Raw genomic sequence first — 17345 nt, forward strand, 5'->3', positions numbered from 1 at the left:
GGCCTGGTGAGTGAACGAGCAAGGGTAGTGACGGGCGTGGAAAATCTGAGGAGTGTGGGCTTCCAAAGCTTATCTCCTCAGGCATCCATCTTCAGACCTGATCATCATCCGCCTCTCGCCGCTGCACAGACGGGGGGACTCACCGCAATCTGGGGCGTGACAACCTTGTGATTTGTCATCTCTAAAGGGGAAGAGGTTTCGACTTGAAAGAGAAATAAAAGCAGGCAGCCTTTATGTGGGACACTCACCCGAAGCACACGGGGCCCGGCCACTTCCCTCAGGCCTTCTCCGTCTGGACCCCTCGCCCACCACCCTGCTGGAGGGCATGCCAAAGCATCCTACCGGATGGAGCTCCTTGCTCCGATGGGACACACGGATGCTCTGGCCAGTGGACAAACACCCCTCGAGGGGATGTTTGGAGCCTCACACTGGGCTATGCTGCAGATGCATTCGTGTGTATTCCCGGCTGCGCTGGGCCTCCGCCGCAGCCTGCGGGCTTTCTCTGGCTGCAGTGAGCAGGCGCTCCCGGCTAACGGCCGCGTGCGGGCGTCTCATCGCTGGTTTCTCTCCTCGCAGAGCATGGGCTCCAGGCACGTGGCCTTCAGCAGGTGCGGCTCCTGGGGTAGTTGTGGCTCATAGACTAGCTCTCCCCGGGCCGGGCACTGAACCTGTGTCTCCTACCTTCGCAGGTGATTCTTTCCCACTGGGCCACCAGGGAAGCCCGGGCTGCACAACCCATGCTTTTGCATTGCCTTTTAAGCCTGAAATTCTCCCCTGGTCAAACTATCAAAGACTACAAGCCTAGGACGTGAGAGAAGGTAAAGGACCAGCGGAACCCTGGAGGATGGGACCGCAGTGAGCGGGGCCACTGGAGGCAGAGACGCCAGGGCACAGGCTTTTTTTTTTTATTTATTTTTTACTGAAGGATAATCATCTTACAGAATTTTGCTGTTTTCTGTCAAACCTCAACACGAATCAGCCATAGGTATACATATATCCCCTCCCTTTTGAACCTCCCTCCCATCTGCCCGGACGAGAATGTAATAGAGCTTACTAGACCGTGGATTTAGACCGGTATCTGAAGCTGGGCTCAGCTGGGAGCCCTGTGTAAGTCACGTCATCTCCCTGAGTGTGTGACGGAGGGCGGGGCAGCCGCCTTGCTGGAGAGCATTTGACAAGTGGTGCATTTTATCAAGGGAAGGGCTCAGGGGAGGAGGGACAGGTAGGTGATGCCCAGGCTATCGTAAGAGATGGATGGCAGGTCTAGTCTTCTGCTGGTCCAACCTGTCCCGGGACTGTAAAAGCCTCCCACTGAGCCCCCGAACCTCAGCCCCTGGCCGGCCGACCACGCCTCCTGGGAACCCCCCCTGGTAGAAGGTTCGGAGGAAGACGACTCAGCCAGGTGTGAGGGCTGCAGAGATGTCTGTCCCTGCTTTACATACAGGAACCCCCAAGGTGGAGGAAGTGGGCTTGGAGGACCAGAAAAGAAGGGAAAAACAAAACAGCCGCAGAGGCGGGGTGGCCGCTCCCCTTCCTGTCACCTGGAGGAAATAAAGGCTAATTAAGGAGACGCCGGAGTTTCCACGCTTCTGATTCCTTTATTGCATGTTGTTCAGTCACTCAGTTGTGTCCGACTCTTTGTGACCCTGTGGACAGCAGCACGCCAGGCCTCCCTGTCCGTCACCATCTCCCGGAGCGTGCGTCCCGGGAGAGGAAGGAAGACCCTCCCCTGCCAGTCCCAACCCTGTTCCCACCCGAGGTCCAGGTGGGGGACCCACCCCGCCGTCCTGTCCGAGCGGCTCCCCCTCAGCAGCGCAGCTGCAACGCTGTCCTCCCCCTGAGGACTGGGAGGCCAGTCCTGCTTCTTGCTGATTTGACCCATCTTTGATGGCAGCTCCATCCTCCTCTTCGCCTTCAGACCAAAGCCACAGCCGACTCAGGAACCCTGGCCCCAGGGAACACGCCGCACATGAGCCCAGGCCACCCTGGGTCCCCGGGGAGACCCCGCTGACCTGTGACCTCTGCCTGCAGGGGGAAGGCAGGGCTCACATGACCCAGCGCCTTGTATTCTGAGCCCCAGGGAGCCCCACACCGAGAGGCTGGCCCACAATTTCTGTGGCCTCCAAGATCCTGGAGTGGGAGGTCAGGCATTTACCGAGGACGCCCCGCTGTCCCCAGGGGTTCTGATTTCTGCTCACTGACCGCTGCAAGAACACAGCTCCTCGCGGGAAGGAGGGGGCTTTGTGGAATTCGCCCCAGCTGCAGTCTCTCAGCAGCGAGGACCTCCACTTACCCGATTGAATCTGGCCCACCCGCCTCGGCTCTGTGACTGAGGACGCGGCACCTCCTCCCCCGAGGGTCGCCTCCGTGGGCTGCGGGGGGCGTGGGTCAGGAGGGGCCCCGTGAAATGGGAGGCCGCGCCTCGGGCGGTCAGCAGCGCCCGCAGCACCAGGCGCTTAGGGACAGTGCCCAGGAAGCTCCATCCTCAGCGCTCCCAGGTGCTGCTGCTGTCGGTGAGCCCAGACCCGCTGAACTAAAGAGCAAGCTTTCTCCCCCCTTCAAAATTTAAGCTTCAGATTAGCCCGTGTGTCCTATGCTTCTTCATGTACAACAATGGTCCCTGATACTAGCAACTAATCTGAACTAATTAATCTGAGCTGACCAATCTGAAATTGCTTCTTTAAACTGTTTTTAATTCCAAAATATTGTCTTAGAAGTTTATTTATGATAAGTCCAGGTGGATTTTTTCCTTCAGTTTTGGAGTTTATTTTTGTATTTACACTGTTGGGAGTTCCCTGAACTTGGTGGACCTGGAGTTTATCTTGCCCTATTTTTGGAAAATTCTTAGCCACTATCTGTTTAGATACTTGAGAGTTCCTTGAACAGCAAGATCAAACCGGTCACTCCTAAAGGAAATCAACCCTGAATATTCATTGGAAGGACTGAAGCTGAAGCTGTAATACTTGGGCCACCTGATGCGAAGAGCTGACTCATTGGGAAAGACCCTGATGCTGGGAAAGATTGAAGGCAGGGGGAGAAGGGGACAACAGAGGATGAGATGGTTGGATGGCATCACCGACTCAATGAACATGGTCTGAGCAGACTCCCGGAGCTGGTGATGGACAGGGAAGCCTGGCGTGCTGCAGTCCACGAGTTCGCAAAGAATCGGACGTGACAGCGATGAACAACGATGACAATCTGTTCAGATATTTGTTCTGCTCTATTCTTTCACTTTTATTCTAGGAATCCAATTGAATGTGTTAGATTATATGATGTTGTCCCAAGGATCTTAGGTTCTGTGTTGTGGTTTTTTTCAGCCTTTTATTCTTTTTCTGTGTATCATTTTTTATGATTTCTGATCTACCTGCAAGTTCATTAGCTTTCCTCAGCCGAGACTAGTCTACTGACAAGCCCGCTAAAAGAACCCTTTCCTGTCACTTACCATGGTTGTTTTCAAGTCCCGATCTCAGCCTTCCAACATCTGGGTCCTAGTCCCGGTCCTGCTGATTGCTTTATCTGCTGGCAATGATTTGGTTTTGTTTTGCTTTGCTTTTTAAAGTATCAGCTTTGGATTGACTGCTGAAAATTATGCATAAAGAAATAGTAGAGACCACAGTAAGTAGCTTTTATGTTCATAAAACAATCATTTAACATGTGCTTCCAGGAGCAAGGAGGTCATCTGTCTAATCAGGGCTTGAGCTGGGTTTCAGGGTGTCTGTCTTCAGTCGTGACTTTCAATGCTCCACAGTGGGCAAAGTGCCGCTGGGTTCTTCTCAGTGTTCCTGCCCATCTTCTCGTTCCAAAGTTTCTCTCTTCTGCAGAAACAGGCAGCTGCTGTTGCTCAGCTCCTGGCGGTGGAATGAGGGATTCTCTGCTGCCCCAAGGCTTGTGTCAGCCTATGAATCTGGGCTTTTACGCAAGGTTTTCAAAGCACTCCTGCCCCTCTTCCCACGGAAGCCCCGCTCTGCCTCGTGGCCGGGGTTTGTCCCGGGTGGGAGACAGTTTCCTGTTCTGTCCCGAGCTGCAGTGGGTCATTGTTTGTCCTTGGTTGAGAGGCTGGACTGCTCTTCTGTCTGTAGCCTAAGGCTTTTACTAACTGGCAGGAAAGGGTAACGGGGGGAGGAGAGAGAGCTGTGTCTGCCTCCCAGAGCCCGAGGGCCCCATGGAGGACCGTCCACAGAGGAGCTCGCCCCAGAGTCCTGCCCCCAGACACCCCTGCCATCTCCTGAGGAGGCTGCAGAGAAGAGCCCCTGGCGAGGGTGCTAGGGAACCTGCCTGTGTCCCAGGCCCCGCTGTTTGCACCTGACCCCCAGCCCATCCTTGGCCTTCAGCTTCCTTACCGCCAGCCTCTCTTCGCCATGGTCTGGCAGCCGCCTCTCCCCTCCTCTGCCAAGTCTGGCGTGGTTCGTGCCAGCTCACCCCGCCCAGCGGGCTGTCCTCTCTGTGGGGCTCAGCTGCAGAGCTGTCCTGCACATGGAGCTCTTCGACGGCTTGAGAAGTGCTGTGACTTTATAAACGACCCGGGGTCTCCTTGCTGCTCCGGTGGGAATGAGCCCCTCCTGAGGCTTCCTGTGTTGTGAGAGGAAGTGGATTCTAACAGCTGGCATTTACTATAGCACACCGTGTGATTCCAGAGGCTGAGACACACACATTCAGCCACTTCACATGTGAAGAACAGGTCCAATTTCCCCCACTTAGGGCTCCAGGCAAAATGCAGAACAGCCCTAACCAGACTGAGGCGGCGACGCACCCCATCAAAGCCCAGTGGAGCTCTGGGCACCTAGAGTCACCTGACGAGAGTGAGCAGAGGCTGGGGTCCAGACGGGCAGAAGGTGAGACTGGGGACTGACTCTCCAGGGCAGGGCCGAAGGCATGGGAAAAAGCCAAGAGAGCAGATGGGGAGGTAGATACATACGCCACTCCATGACGTGAATACACACACACACACACACACACACAGACACACACACACACTGTGCTTATGCTCAGCTGATCAATCGTGTCTGACTCTCTGACCCCATGGACTGTAGCCCCCCAGGCTCCTCTGGTCCGTGGGATTCTCCAGGCCAGAATACTAGAATAGGTTGCCCTTCCCTCCTCCAGGGGATCTTCCCGACCCAGGAATCGAATCCACGTCTCCTGCACTGGTAGGTGGATTCTTTACCACTGCACCACCTGGGAAGCCCTTATATATACATATATGTATGTATGTATGTTATGCACATACATGCAATGGAATGCTATTTGGCCATAAAAAAAAGACAGAAATTTTGCCATTTGCAGCAGTATGAATGCACTTGGAGGGTATTATGCTGGGGAAATAGGTGAAACAGAGAAAGACAAATATTAATACCATATGATATCATTATATGTGGAATCTAAAAAAACTACAACAAACTAGTGAATATTTATTTTAAAAAGAAGCAGATCCACAGCTGTAGAGAACAAACCAATGACTGCCAGTGGGAAGAGGGGAACAGGGAGGCGCAAAGTAGGAGCAGGGGATTAAGACATTTAAAAATATTTGCATAAAGCGGGAAAACAAAACAGAGAGCAACACCCCAGAGCAGAGGGTTAGAGGACGGGCACGTCCTCAGGCTGGACTCCCTCTCACTGCTTCTGCAGGCAGGCACAGCCCCTGGCCTTACTCAGGCGGGACCCTGAGCCAGGACGCAGTCAGGACGGCAGCGCAGGAGGCTCCAGACGCGCCCCGGCAGCAGAGACGAGGGCATCTCATGTGGGTGTCTCGGGCCATCTCTGTCCCACAAGCAGTCCTGGCTGCGTCTTTAGTGATCAAAGCAAGGAAGAAAGTGGGCCATTTCTCCTCCCACCAGAAGATCCACGCTCAAGGCTTGTGAAGCAGTCTGCATCCAGTAGCTGTGTAACGGCCTGTTCTTAACTGAGAGTCCAGAAGACCAGTGTTTCTCATTCTGAACGTCCAGCGCTTCTCAGCCTCTAGTGAGCACGCAAATCCCCTGAAGTCTTGCGAGGCACAGACACGGGTGCGGCGGCCCCGCGTGGGCCCGAGAGTCAGCACTCCTGATGCGTCTGGCTGACACGGCCTGACAGCGTACAGGGACCACTCGCGGGGCAACGTTCCAGAACACGGACCCGGAGCTGATCCGGACCCCCGGGCACGCCAGGAGGGGCGGCTGCCCACAGCTCTCACCACGCATTAAGCTCTGGCAGGGGCAGGAGGGTGTAATTAGAAACCCCACAGGTTGACTGAGATGATGTCTCAACGTGAGGACCTGAAACTGAGCCTTTTGAGAAGGGGCTCGCTGCCACGGCTGGGACTTCCCCGGGTTTCCAGGACAGCGGGAACGCGCTGCAAGAGCTCTGAGGGCAGCTCCATCAGGCGTTTATCAAGCACCCACTCCAGAGCCAGACACCAAGCTAAGCACTTTTAGCTATGTTACTACCCCAGGGTTCATTTTTTACTTACTTCTCTGCACCAATGCACCCTGAATAAGTGAATGTATTACCATAAGCCTGGGGCATAATTCAAACCCACTGTTCATTATTCAAACCTACTCCTCCAAGCCAGGCTTCAACAGTATGTGAACCAAGAACTTCCAGATGTTCAAGCTGAATTTAGAAAAGGCAGAGGAACCAGAGATCAAATGGCCAACATCTGATGGATCATCGGAAAAGAGAATTCCAGAAAAACATCTCTTTCAGCTTCATTGACTACCCTAAAAGCTTTGACTGTGTGGATCACAACAGACTGTGGAAAATTCTTAAAGAGATGGGAATAGCAGACCACCTTGCCTGTCTCCTGAGAAACCTGTATTCAGGTCAAGAAGCAACACGTAGAACCGGACATGGAACAACAGACTGGTTCAAGATTGGGAAAGGAGTACATCAAGGCTGTACATTATCACCCTGCTTATTTAACTTATATGCAGAGTACATCATGTGAAATGCTGGGCTGGATGAAGCACAAGCTGGGATTAAGATTGCCAGGAGAAATATCAATAACCTCAGATATGTAGATGACACCATCCTTATGGCAGAAAGTGAAGAGGAACTAAAGAGCCTCTTGATGAAGATGAGAGTGAAAAAGCTGGCTTAAAACTCAACTTTCAAAAAACAAAGATCATGGCATCCAGTCCCATCACTTCATGGCATGTGGAGGGGAAACAATGGAATCAGTGAAAGACTTTATTTTCCTGGTCTCCAAAATCACTGCAGATGGTGACTGCAGCCATGAAATCAAAAGATGCTTGCTCCTTGGAAGAAAAGCTATGACCAACCTAGACAGCATATTGAAAGGCAGAGACATTACTTTGCCAAAAATGGTCCATCTAGTCAAAGCTCTGGTTTTTCCAGTAGTCAGGTGTGGATGTGAGAGTTAGACCATAAAGAAAGCTGAGCGCCAAAGAATTGATACTTTTGAACTGTAGCGTTGGAGAAGACTCTTGAGAGTGTCTTGGACTGCAAGGAGATCCAACCAGTCCATCCTAAAGGAAATCAATCCTAAATATTCATTGGAAGAATTGATGCTAAAATTGAAGCTCCAAAACTCTGGCCACCTGATGTGAAGAGCTGACTCATTAGAAAAGATCCTGATTCTGGGAAAGATTGAGGCCAGGAGAAGAAGGGGATGGCAGAAGATGAGATGGTTGGATGGCATCACCAACTCAATGGACATGAGTTTGAGCAAGCTCCGGGAGACAGTGAAGGACAGGGAGGCCTGGCGTGCTGCGGTCCATGGGGTCACAAAGAGTCGGACACAACTGAGTGACTGAACAACAACTATTCATAACCCTCAATCTGCTTTGTCTGCACACATAACCCTTCCCCTAACGCCTGGAACCTACCCTGCCAGCAGGAGGGCACGCCCTCGTCACCCCGTTACTCACGATGCCCAAGGGCTTCTGCTGCGTGCGTGCCTCTGTTACGTGACATCTCACCAGGGGACACAGTTTATGCTAAAACCAACATAACATACGCTGCTACCAGTGAGGTCTCCCAGGTTCCCACTTCCTTGAAGACGCGCACACAGGGGACACGTGATGTATTTAAGGAAGATCTTAAGAAAGACCAACTCCCCAACAGAACGCATGAGGTCTTACTTAGTCATAGATCTCTCAGCATGAAAAGGGAAAGTGAAAGCCGCTCAGTTGTGTTTGACTCTTTGCAACCCCAATGATTATATGGTCCATGGAGTTCTCCAGGCCAGAATACTGGAATGGGTAGCCTTTCCCTTCTCCAGTGAATCTTCCCAACCTAGGAATTGAACTGGGGTCTCCTGTATTGCAAGTGGGTTCTATACCAACTCAGCTATCAGGGAAGCCCGATAAACATGAAAGTTGTCACCAAAAAAATGTTCCTGCTGATGCTTTAAATGGGGATGTGGTTCACATGAACCTGATGTCTTTTCCTTAGAAATTTTGTTATCAGAACTCCAGTGACAAAAATTATCTATTAAACACTTAACTTCTATTGTTGTTCAGTTGTATCCAACTCTCTGCAACCCCATGGACTGCAGCATGCCAGGCTTCCCTGTCCTTCACTGCCTCCCGGAGCTTGCTCAAACTCGTGTCCATTGAGTTGGTGATGCCATCCAACCATCTCATCCTCTGTCGTCCCCTTTTCTTCTTGCCCTCAATCTTTCCCAGCATCAGGGTCTTTCCCAATGAGTCAGCTCTTCACATCAGGTGGCTGAAGTATTAGGTGATTATAATATAATAATATTATACTCATCTATTTCTATTTCTGTCCAACTCTGTCCAACATCCATCCATCTCTTTCTGCTTTATTGACTATGCCAAAGCCATTGACTGTATGGATCACAATAAACTGTGGAAAATTCTTCAAGAGATGGGAATACCCGACCACCTGACTTGCCTCTTGAGAAATCTGTATGCAGGTCAGGAAGCAACAGTTAGAACTCGACATGGAACAGCATACTGGTTCCAAATAGGGAAAGGAGTACATCAAGGCTGTATATTGTCACCCTGCTTATTTAACTCATATGCAGAGTACATCATGAGAAACGCTGGCCTGGAAGAAGCACAAGCTGGACTCAAGATTGCCAGGAGAAACATCAATAACCTCAGATATGCAGATGACACCACCTTTATGGCAGGCAGAAAGTGAAAAAGAACTAAAGAGCCTCTTGATGAAAATGAAAGAGTGAAAAAGCTGGCTTAATATTCAACACTCGGAAAACTAAGATCATGGCATCTGGTCCCATCACTTCATGGCAAATAGATGGGGAAACAGTGGAAACAGTGTCAGACTTTATTTTGGGGGGCTCCAAAATCACTGCAGATGGTGATTGCAGCCATGAAATTAAAAGATGTTTGTTCCTTGGAAGAAAAGTTATGACCAACCTAGACAGCATATTAAAAAGCAGAGATATTCCTTTGCCAACAAGGTCCGTCTAGTCAAGGCTATGGTTTTTCCAGTGGTCATGTATGGATGTGAGAGTTGGACCATAAAGAAAGATGAGCACTGAAGAATTGATACTTTTGAACTATGGTGTTGGAGAAGACTCTTGAGAGTCCCTTGGACTGCAAGGAGATCCAATCAGTCCATCCTAAAGGAAATCAGCCCTGAATATTCATTGGAAGGACTGATGTTGAAGCTGAAACTCCAATACTCTGGCTACCTGATGCAAAGAAGTGACTCATTTGAAAAGACCCTGATGCTGGGAAAGATTGAAGGCGGGAGGGGAAGGGAACGACAGAGGATGAGATGGTTGGATGGCATCACTGACTCGATGGACGTGAGTTTGGGTAAACTCCGGGAGTTGGTGATGGACAGGGAGGCCTGGCGTGCTGCAGTCCATGGGGTCGCAAAGAGTAGGACACGACTGAGTGACTGAACTGATATAATAATATAATAATTTCTATTAGGAGCAATGATATGCAGGTTTTCCTTTTAGATAAAACCACAGGCTCTGAGTCTATAGGGTGTCAAATCCATCTTTATCTGTCTATGAGTTCCTAGAGAAAGCTGTTCCTATAAATCACTTGAGATTCGACTCTGAAATGGTAGGTCTTATCTGGAGTTTTCCTCTGGGAAATGGAGAGCACCACGTTCCCTCCCCCCACAGGGCATTGTGGCTGGGTGGGCAGCGTCCTTCACGGGTCAGATGGGACTGGCTGCTCGGACGCTCTGCTCGGGCTCACGGTGGCTCACGTGGCCAGAGCAGATGCCAAGTCTCCACCAAGCTGGTGTCAGGGCAAGCCTTGCCTCAGTTAGCGCGCGGAGGCTGGAGATCCGTGGCACTTCCAGACGAGACTTTTAAGGTCTGGTGTGCAGGTTCTCCAAACTGGGGGGAGGCGGTCAGCTCCCTCCCTGAGTGGGGGTGCTGTGGGGCAGGCCTGGGACGGACACGGGTCTGGGAAAAACAAGAGACACAGCAGAATCTTGCCTACCCTGCGTGATCCGGCTGGTTGACCATAGTGACAGGTTTCGAAAACTTGAAAGGCAAGCAAAGATTTCCCTAAAGAGAAGCGGTATGAACTTTTACGTTCTTAGAACCGTTCTTCAAGGGGCGTGTTTCGATGGCGCTAAAAACAGGGCCGTTTCAGTCCTCTTGCCTTTTGAAGAGAGTGGGCTCCACTTCTCAGAGCGTGTGGGAGGCTGCCCTCTCACTTCCGGGCCTCACGTCTGGGTGCCGACCTCTGCACCAGCAGTGTGCTGGAAACACTTCGCATGGGTCCTGCGCTGAGATCCGCACACACCTGGGAGGAGGAAGAGTCACAAAGGAGAACAGACAGGAGCCCCACGGTTACCCAGCCAGGAAGCGATGGAACGAGATCGGACCCCAGGACTCCTGTATGCGCTTAGTAAACGGAGTCCTCGCAGCATAAAGCCCTAACTCCAGCCCCACACTGTGTCTGGAAGATGCACTGCCCAGAGCTGCTGGCTTCACGGCGGCAACCCCAGAGACCTCCGTTACCACCCACACACGCTGCTTGGGGACACTGAGCCCAGGAAACAGAGGTGAGGAGGAAGATGATGATTAGTATTGAGACCCTAACCGGGCGCTGCATGCCGCTTTCCTGCTTAGCATTCCCAACCTTTCTGCCAGCGAGGTGCTGCCCTGATTTTACAGATGCACAGACTGAGGCTCGGGGGGAGATTAATCTTGGCCCTAATACATGCCGTGCATATGAGGATTAGATTTCAGCTCAAATGTGCCCTTCAAGTGACCCATGCTCTTCCCCTGTGCGACCATACCAAGAGGTCTCAGAATGGGACTACAGGCAAGGCAAGCCTTTTTGGGGTTGCTGGAAAGATCCGGAGCCTAGCCAGCTGTCCATGAGGAATATGGCGGTGGGACACTAGGGAGGAGAATCACTAGAGAGAGAGTTGGAAGGAAGCTGCCTGCTTTGTCATTCTGTCCAAGGCCAGGCCTAGGCTGGAGCAAAGCTGCTTTGTCTCCTTCTCAGATCTGACTGAAGTCAGAGTGTTTAGGTATTTTTAAGGAGAAATTAGAAATTTAACTGCTTTTCTGGATAAACTGGCGAAGTTTTATTTACCCAGGTGGCTCAGTGGTAAAGAATCTGCCTGCCAATGTAGGAGATGCAGGTTGCACCCCTGGGTTGGGAAGATTCCCTGGAGGGGGAAATGGCAACCCCCTCCAACAGTCTTGCCTGGAGAATTCCATGGACAGAGGAGCCTGGCGGGCTCTAGTCCACGGGGTCACAGAGTCGGATATGACTTAGCAACTAAACAACAACTAGTTTTCCCACCAATTCTGTTCTCCCTGTCTTTCTGAACACAAGGTCACTCAGCTGGAGAATAAACTTTCAAAAATGGGGGCTCAAATTGATTTTTATCGTGGTTACCTTTAACTAAGAATCAAGAAATCATTTAGTTTGGATAAAACCTAAACCCTTGCTCAGTTTTAGCATCCATATTCACAGGAGGCGTCGGTCGGTCGTTTCCGTATCCATATGTTGTGAGAGCTTCGTCTGGCTCCCATGTCAGCAAATTGGCCTCACGGGGTGAGCTGGAAAGTGTTCTTGCCTCTTTTCTTTCTTTAGAAGTTTGTGAAGAATTGTTATTAATTTTAAAACGATGCGGTAGAATTCAGTGGTGAAGCCACCTGACGATTTTTCTCTTGAGTACTCTTTTAAATTAATAATTCATTCCCTTCATTTTTTACAGGTCTATTCAGACTTTCTATTCTTGAGTCAGTCTTGTGAATGTTTTTCTAGGAAACCTCCCACTTAATTGAGGTCACCTAATTTGTTGGCATACAGTTGTTCATAATGTTTGCTTACAATCCTTTTTTTCCCTATAAATCAGAAGTAATGTCCTTTCTTGCATTTCTGATCTAATAATTTGAATATTCTCTTTTCCTTTGTCAACCTAGCTAAATTTGTCAATTTGGTTTTTTTTTAGCACTTCAAGTTGCGTGGAGAAAGCTAGTGGCCACAGAGGTGCCTTTACCCCGGCCTTTATGTTATTATGCCTCTGTGTACATCACATACACTAAAACCCCAACAGACTTTATTTTTTGTTTTTAATCATAAACATTTTAAAACCTCAAAAAGACTAGTCTATTATATTACTTATACAACTGCCTTTTCTGACATTTCTTTTACTCCTGGTTTTTCATGTTTTCCTCCGGTATCCTGTATCTTTTTTGTCTGAAAAGCTTCCTTCAGCGAGTGTTTCAGAGCAGGTCTCCTGCCAGCACATCTTGTTTGTCCTTCATCCGAGGTGATCCTCCTTTCGCCTTTCTTCCTGAAAGACGCTGTCGCTGTGTGTGCCATCGCTTCTATTGAGATCTGCGCGCATTTGAACCTCTGATCCACGACAAGGACTGCTTTCTGTGGCTGCTCTCGAGGCTTCTTTCGTGTAGTTCTCAGTAGTTTGATCCTCACGTGTCTAGAATATGAATTTGGTGTGAGGTGCAGGCTGTCCTGTCTGAAGTTTCCTGAGGTTCTTGAACCTGTAGGTGTCCACGTTCTGCCAGGTTTGGTCAGCTTTTGCCATTCTTTCTTCAAATGTTTCCGTGCTCTTTCTTGTCTCTCTGGTCTGCCTGTGATACAGATTGTGCTGATGTCCCCAGTCCCCGACTTTGTTCTTGGTTTTCGGTGTCTTTTCTCTGTCGTTCAAACCAGACAATTTTGTAGGACTGTTTGCGAGTTCAGTGACTGCCTCTGTTATCCTTGTTCCGCTACTGAACGCATTCAGTGAGTCTTTTGTTTCCTTTTTTGAAGTTTTCAGCTCTGACTTTCATTTACTTTTCCTTGGTGCCTCTCTTTCCTTGCTGATAATTTCCATCTTTCCACTCAAGAAGCATTATTATAGCGGCCACTTTGACGTCTTAGTCTGAACATTAAGATTACTAACTAGTGGATCTATACTTAAGACGTTTTCTATGTTAAAGTTTCCATATCTTTTTTATAAAGGTAAACTTAATTAACAAGAGCCCTCCACCTCTGAATCATCTTACCAAGTGGGTTTTTACCTCAAACAAGTTTGGCTGAATAAAGGTCGATGGACAAGGACACCTACACCGTGACTGCTGTTACATAACTGAACACACGCTCGGCGTGTAAATAATTTCTAAAACCACAGAGGCCAAACCACAGTGGAAAATTCAGCTACTCTGGAGAGAAATAGCAAAATTATCTTCTGCAAAGTTTCCTATTCAGGTATGCATTCGAAGGTGGCCTATATTTCTAATGCTTCTTAAAGTTCACACAATTAAAGAGCTAGTCTCTATGAAAAAAAAAAAATTTGTACATTTTTGTAAAGAGTTTGCCTCTTTGGCTCTGGATTCAATATCACAGACAGGCTTTAAATACTAATGAGATATTTAAAATATTTACAGGAGTATAGATTTCACTTCTTTTTCAATACACAAACATAGACCTCTGAGAATTTTGAAGATTTTTTTTTAATCAACTCATTTTTTGAGAATTACTTAGGGTGAGGAGTGGCCATCACTGGTAAAAACAACCTGATACCTTAATACACCCCTCCCTCCCTGCCTTTCGTATTCTAGTAACCTCAGAACTGGAGCAGGGAAAATGTGCTGGAAGCCAGCAGCTTAGGAGACTAATGTGTCCACCCCACAGCAGTCGAGGACATTTCTTCCCAGGAAGCTTCCGTGGCCAGTTGATCCAGAAACGTCAGTCACCAATAGAAAAGAGAACTCTGAGTGGTGGTCACGGCCGACACGTGAACCCCAGCTGACCATCCATCCGCTTCCGAGGAGAGGCCAGAGGCCAGCGGCACAGTGAGCACAGCTCTTCCACCGTGCAGTCACCGCCCCCCGACGTCCAGCCCTCCCAGCCCTCGCCCTCCCTGCCCTGCCCCCTCCCTCTCCTCTTCACACCTTCTCCTGACCCGCTTCTCTTTCCACTTTCTCCCTCGTCTCTCCCCTGCTCCCCCTTACTTGACGATAATGAATCAACTGGATATGTATTTCTCTGTTCTTAGAAAGTTGGCCATTTTACAGACTTTTAAATTTTGCAAAATAATGTTTGTAAATAAGCAGAAATAATGTTTGCTTTAACACTCTATTTCCAAGTTTTCTGCATCCTCCATTTGCTCAGAAAAAAAAATTTTTTTACACGTTCTCTGCTGTTTCTGAGGAGATCCATTGCCAAATATTTTTATAAGCCCATGGCAATTGTTTTTACCTTTTTCAAAGAAATGGAAATAGCGGCAGACCTCCTGCTCCAGCGGTAAGACTTCAAAACGCACAATGGGTGAGTGACCCAGTTTGACTGGGTGCCGCTGCCGGCGTATCACACAGACAGTGCTGCTTATCACACAGACACGAACAGGAAAACGCGACTCAGGTTTAGGTGGGTGGGCTTTTTAAGCAGAAGCCTGCTTTTAACACATTGATTTCAGTAATTCTTCTCAGTAACTCTGAGCAAGACTCGCTAGGCTAGTGTGCACCCCTGATGTGCCCTCAGAGCACGTCAGCTGATGGCAGAGATGGCCCCTCTGCTTTCTTTACAAAGCGTGGCTTTCCTGTGCCGGGTGGTTACACCTTCTGGGCAGCATGCTGACCCCAACAACAGAGGCGTCCAGGCCAGCAGCTCCCCACAAGGGAGGTGTTAAAGGAAAATTGTTCAAATTTCAGAACTTGATTGTATATTAGGGGGGGTGGGGGAAGCGGCTTTCCACTGCCCCCTCCTCAGCCCACTGATACAGAGTACAACCAAATAAAATTACTGAAGCTTCCACTCATGAAAGACATTTCAAAACCATCACAGGTCAGAGGGTTGGCATTCATCTTCCTGTAGAAACATGTGTCCAGAGGCGTAGGGAGCAAGGGACCAAGCTCCAAAAGTCTCCTCACCACCCAACTCTCTGTTTCAATGCTGCCGCCTGCTCCGAGCCTTTGCAGCGCACGCCCCAGACCACTTCATCATATTTTGGACATTTCATGGTTTCTTGAACAATCACAGACAGCTATACAAGGTTGCCACCTACGCTATATTTAAATTTGAGTGGAGGAGTCCGAGTTGTGAGAACTAAGTACAGAGCACAGTGTGTGACCGTGTCAGCTCAGTAGAAGCTAGCGCGCCCTGAGCCATTCTGCGACACTGCCCCGGAACAAGCGCCTGGTAACGAACGGGCTGAGCAGGACACGCTGCCGGCTAGCAGAGGCGGGCAGCGGTGCTCTTCGCTGCAGAGTCGCCCAGCGGAAGCTCGTAGAGCCCCCTCTAGCAACAGTTCCGGGGACTCTGTCCACTCAGAGGCACAGCTCCCTGTTCATATGCTTTTTCTGAATCCCCACCTCACTTTATGGCCATGGGTGATCTAAAAGACATAAAATGATATAAAGTAAAAATTATAATAGGTAATTCTTGGATTTGTAACAGGCACAGAGGTAATAACAGTAACAGAACAAAAACAAGGGAGGAGGTAATAAAACTATACAGGAGAGCTATCTCAATGGAAATAATTTAGGATAAACCCAAAAAAGAAGCTTATAAGTTAAGAAGTACATTTAAGCCCTAGAGCAACCACTTAAGAAAATAACTTTCAAAAGATACTGACAATGCATAGGAAGGTTGTTGAGTAGATCCTAAGAGTAATTCATCACAGGAAGAATTTTCTTTTTATTGTATCTATATAAGAGGATGGATGTTTCCTAAATCTACTGTGGTAATCATTATTCTATGATACATGACATAAATCAAACCATCATGCTGATCACCTGAGACTCACATAGTGACGTGTGTGGAAAAGACACCCACACACACAGTGAGCAAACAAGGAGTTAAATTATTATACTAGGAAAGAATCACTTGATGCAAGAGAAAGCAAAAGAAAGAACAGAAAAACAAAAAGCTCGTGACATATAAAAAACAAAAAAGGGCAACTTGTAGCCATAAATCAAATTATATCATAATACTAAATGTGAACGGATTAAATAACTCAAGCAAAAGTTAGAGGTTACTTAGATTCAGAGATACAAACAGGCTGAAAGGAAAAGGTATATCATGCAAACAGCCATAAGAACAAGAAAGTTTATACTGGTATCAGGCAAAATGATTTTAAAACAAACAAAGACAAAGTGCAAGAGATGAAGGACATTTTATGATGAAAGGGCATCCATTCCGGAAGATGTACAACCACCTCACAGAAGAATTCTGGCTCACAGGCGATTGGACCGAATGAGAGAACGGAAGGAAGAAACGGATAGCTAAACAGTGATAGCTGGAGATTTCAAGACCCTGTTTCCAGTAATGGACAGAAAACCTAAGATCAAGGGAACAAAAAACCTGAACAGCACCATTAACCAACTAGCCCTAAAGGACGGAGGCACAGCGGCAGCAGGACACACCTTCCTAGGGGGGCACGGGCCACGCTCCGAACGCGAGCCCAAACCACAGTGCAGGACGGCCCCGCGTCCACCCGAGCGGCTACGTTTAGACGGAGAGATACTGATGAGCGCTGGAGAGCATGTGGAGAAACCACTGGCAGGGACGTCAAACGGTGCAGCTACTTAGAATGCAGTTTAGCAGTTCCTCAAAATACGAAGCGTGGGCTTATTATACGACCCAGAAATTCCACTTCCACGTATGTCCTCAGGAGAAAACATATGTCCTCACGAAAACTTGCGTGTGCATAGTGTGTGAATACTCCTAGCGGTATTATTCGTAACAGCCACAAGTGGGAACAACTCAAATGTCCATCAACTTACAAACTAACATATCAGACATGGGATATCCATCTATCCATACAGCAGAATATTATTTCACAATAAAAAGAAGGTAGGTAGATGCTACCACATGGACAAACCTTGAGAACATTATGCTAAGTGAAATGAGTCAATCACGCACACAAAAAATTAACATATTGTTTAATTCCACTTATTAAAAAAAAAGGCCCAGAGTAGG

General features: G+C 48.7%; 1 long non-coding RNA gene across 1 annotated transcript; it reads left to right on the plus strand.

Moving 5' to 3' along the window:
* The first annotated feature begins 9805 nt into the window (after positions 1-9805).
* Positions 9806-14581, plus strand: LOC102396711. Its single transcript, XR_328305.4, has 3 exons — positions 9806-10962; positions 13386-13631; positions 13985-14581. It is a non-coding gene; the product is annotated as an uncharacterized LOC102396711 (long non-coding RNA).
* Positions 14582-17345: the final 2764 nt, after the last annotated feature.

The sequence above is a fragment of the Bubalus bubalis genome, chromosome 10 (assembly GCF_019923935.1).
Source record: "Bubalus bubalis isolate 160015118507 breed Murrah chromosome 10, NDDB_SH_1, whole genome shotgun sequence".
Classification (NCBI taxonomy): domain Eukaryota; kingdom Metazoa; phylum Chordata; class Mammalia; order Artiodactyla; family Bovidae; genus Bubalus; species Bubalus bubalis.